Source organism: Tachysurus vachellii, chromosome 13, assembly GCF_030014155.1.
Source record: "Tachysurus vachellii isolate PV-2020 chromosome 13, HZAU_Pvac_v1, whole genome shotgun sequence".
NCBI lineage: Eukaryota > Metazoa > Chordata > Actinopteri > Siluriformes > Bagridae > Tachysurus > Tachysurus vachellii.
Window position 1 is genome coordinate 25,693,969 of NC_083472.1, and position 5,000 is coordinate 25,698,968.

Consider the following 5,000-nt stretch of genomic DNA (forward strand, 5'->3'; position numbering starts at 1 on the left):
CACCATGTATAATCACCATGTACAATCACCATGTATAATCACCATGTATAATCACCATGTACAATCACCATGTATAATCACCATGTATAATCACCATGTACAATCACCATGTATAATCACCATGTATAATCACCATGTATAATCACCATGTACAATCACCATGTATAATCACCATGTATAATCACCATGTATAATCACCATGTACAATCACCATGTATAATCACCATGTACAATCACCATGTACAATCACCATGTATAATCACCATGTATAATCACCATGTATAATCACCATGTACAATCACCATGTATAATCACCATGTATAATCACCATGTACAATCACCATGTATAATCACCATGTACAATCACCATGTACAATCACCATGTATAATCACCATGTATAATCACCATGTACAATCACCATGTATAATCACCATGTACAATCACCATGTACAATCACCATGTACAATCACCATGTATAATCACCATGTACAATCACCATGTACAATCACCATGTATAATCACCATGTATAATCACCATGTATAATCACCATGTACAATCACCATGTATAATCACCATGTACAATCACCATGTATAATCACCATGTATAATCACCATGTACAATCACCATGTACAGTACAATCACCATGTACAATCACCATGTACAGTACAATCACCATGTACAATCACCATGTACAGTACAATCACCATGTACAATCACCATGTACAATCACCATGTACAATCACCATGTACAATCACCATGTACAATCACCATGTATAATCACCATGTATAATCACCATGTACAATCACCATGTATAATCACCATGTATAATCACCATGTATAATCACCATGTATAATCACCATGTATAATCACCATGTACAATCACCATGTATAATCACCATGTACAATCACCATGTACAATCACCATGTATAATCACCATGTATAATCACCATGTACAATCACCATGTATAATCACCATGTATAATCACCATGTATAATCACCATGTACAATCACCATGTACAATCACCATGTATAATCACCATGTATAATCACCATGTATAATCACCATGTACAATCACCATGTACAATCACCATGTATAATCACCATGTATAATCACCATGTATAATCACCATGTACAGTACAATCACCATGTATAATCACCATGTACAATCACCATGTATAATCACCATGTACAATCACCATGTATAATCACCATGTACAATCACCATGTACAGTACAATCACCATGTACAATCACCATGTACAATCACCATGTACAGTACAATCACCATGTACAATCACCATGTACAATCACCATGTATAATCACCATGTACAATCACCATGTACAATCACCATGTACAATCACCATGTACAATCACCATGTACAATCACCATGTATAATCACCATGTATAATCACCATGTACAATCACCATGTATAATCCTCCACTGAATGTCTCCTAGCCTTTTTGATGGTTTATACAATACTCCCCACTCTGGCTTTACACTATTGCTCACTCTGAGTTTCCTGCACTAGTTAATTCTATACAGTTTTTCGTACCTGTGTCCACATTGTCTACTGAGATGGACACGTCTTCAGCTGACTCATTTGTGCTCGTTTGCTCCCTCGGCCCGGTCCATCTCGGTTGCTTGTTGTTTCCTTATTAATTTTCTCAGGGTTGGTGCTGTTATCTTTAATGAATCAGTCTGGGCAATTGTGGACTAGATGACCCTCTCGCTCACACATGGGCAGAGACAGAAAGAGAGAGAGAGAGAGACAGACAGAGAGAGAGAGACAGAGAGAGAGAGAGAGAGAGAGAGAGAGAGAGAGAGAGAGAGAGAGAAAGAGAGAGCGGGAGAGAGAGACAGAAAGAGAGAGATAGAGAGAGAGAGAGAGAGAGAGAGACAGAGAGAGAGACAGACTGATAAATGACAAATGTTGAAGTTTTGTACTTTTCACAACTAGGACCTGGAGAACATGCTACACAACTACACTACGCAACCACACTGTACAACCACACTACACATTCATGCTATACAATCATGCTACACAACCACACTACACAACCACAATACACATTCATGCTATACAATCATGCTACACAACCACACTACACATTCATGCTATACAATCATGCTACACAACCACACTACACAACCACAATACACATTCATGCTATACAATCATGCTACACAACCACACTACACAACCACACTACACAATCATGCTACACAACCACACTACACAACCACACTACAAAATCACACTACACAATCACGCTACACAATCACACTCCACAATCATGCTACACAATCACACTACACAACCACACTACACAACCACACTACACAAAAACACTACACAATCACACTACACAACCACACTACACATTCATGCTACACAATCACACTACAAAACCAGAGTGAGAGAAGAGGATGTTAAATGTGGAGTTATTAAAGAACTTCTGCTGCAAACTAGCAATAAGGAATTTTAACCATGTTTCAAAAGTAAACAGAAATTCTCAGAGATTTCTAAAGATCTGAAAGTGTAGAATATCTGTTTAATGATTTTTTTTATTTTATCTGGAAAAAAATGTGAATGAGGTTAATTAGTGATGATTTTTCCGATGTGCAGATGTCATCTTAATTGGCAGAAAGTCACAGATGGAGAGATAAAGTGAAGGAAAGATAAAAAAATAAAAACAACATTTTATTTTCATCAGTATCCAAGAAAAGAGCTCATTATCAGACCACTTCATTCTGCTGTGATGATGATGATGACTATTTATTATTATTATTATTATTATTATTATTATTATTATTATTATTATTATTATTATTATTATTCCCTCATGTTCTTTCCTTACATTTTATATTATACTAATTATTTCATGTGTTTAACATTTAATTAAATAGAAATGTTTTTTCCTGATGTTTTTAAATAAGGTTATTTCATTGCTCACATCCTCTGGGTGTAAACACTGAATAATAAATGCTTTAGTTTTTCATACTGCTTCCTTTTTTCTGTTTTTTATACAAGTGGATTGACTGAAACACACAACACCATTAAAGTCAAGTGGTTGATGAATTTGATTTGACTAAACTGGTGTCTTTGTGGGTTTTAGTGCAAACTGGGAGTGTAAAAGTTTTATTATTCTCTAAATCGCATCATCTTCACAAATGCATTTGATAATGTGCCTTAAGTAGGGGCTGTGGGCGGGCTGTGGGCGGGGCTACTGTTAGCGCCTTTGATAATGTACCTTAAGTATACTAATGTTTAATACACTAATAATAATAATTACAAATAATAATAATAATACACTAATAATTACTTTACTGCGATATGATACATTATCAGCACACATGATAGTAAGTAGCTACATGCTAAGCCTAACTTTTATCTGTGTTAATGATAAAATAATGTTATGTAATTTCTGTTATTCTCGCATGCAAAAGCCATTTATACAGATTACATGGAGCTGCACGTACACGTTGGATTTGCCGCGTTTAGATGCCAATGTAGGTTCACAAAGCCATGAGCATTAACAGTAAAGCAACATCCGCCATTGTTGTTGTGTTTGTGTTTGCCGCTGCAGCGCTAACGTTGCTGTGTAACGTGACACATATACAGTGACTCTGTGATGCTCTCTAACCGATGGTAAGGCAAACCGGTTCCCGGTTCTTTCTGGCTTGAGTAACAAAACAAAAACAGAACAGAAACCAGCTCACTGCTTCTTCTTTCTTTTTTGTGTGTTTAAGTCACACTTTATTTAGCCATTACGACATGTTTGAATCCTTGTGTGTGTGTGTGTGTGTGTGTGTGTGTGTGTGTGTGTGTGTGTGTGTGTTTTAACACACTCCTGAGAGTTTGTAATCTGAATGAAGCAGATGTCAGCCACTTCCTCTACCTCACACCCTGCGAGACGGAGCGAGTGTGTAAATAATGAAATAAATAAATGAACACATGGTGTAAACACAGTGGAGCTGTTGGAGATCGGTCCAGCGTGAACACGGCAGCGTTCCCCTGAGGACAGTTTACACACCACACTGTAGTGTCTCTCTATAACACTCCACACACTAGAATGTTAATCAGGTGGCCTTTAGATGCTGTGTTAGTGTTTAAGACACCTGTTCTATAGGAAACAGATAGAAAACTGACAGCTTCAGTCACTTTGTGGAGATTTTTCTCAATAAATAATCCAGTTAACATTATATGATGTTTCCTGCTGCTGATTCCCCTTCTACCGTGTCCTTTTCTCATGCTCCAGTGTAAGGTCAAGGGAAACAGGAAGTGTATGGTGATGCAAGTGTGAGAATAAATATACACACAAGGCCAAGGAATCAGTAATTACACAATACAGCCAAAAGTATGTGCCCCCTGACCATCACAACTATATATGGTTCTTCCCCAAACTGTTCCCACAATCAGTCACACAGTTGTAGTCCAAACCCTGCTCCATCATGACAATGTCGCTGTACACAAGGCAGCTCCATAAAGACATGGTGTGGAGGTGAAAGTTGGACTGAAGAGTATCTACACAGAACCCGGACTCTGACTCAGGTTGTGTTTGTTTCTAATCTCTCACTATTCCCATCATGGCCGCTCTCCTCCTGTAGCTCACTTTCTATGATCAATCTGTTTAATTGAGTCGAGTCTTCGATCTGCAGCCGCGCTCATTTCAGCAGCTTTATAGCTCATCTAGGAAAGATAATTATTATCGGATTGGTACAACCAGGAGGTTTAAAGTCAGCTGGAGTTTTATTGTCAAACAGTGAGAGAATAATACAGCTTCTAAAGCGTGCACTCTTCATTTACTCTTTATTTTCATATTTTATCAGTTATCATAAAATGATCAGAAAAACCCTGAACTCTACATCATCACACCACGCAGATAATAACATTTATTTAATCTGAAAATAAACTGTGTATCACACAGCCAGCCATTAACCAGAGAGAATTTGGACCAATTTAATAGGACCACCATGGAACAGGAAC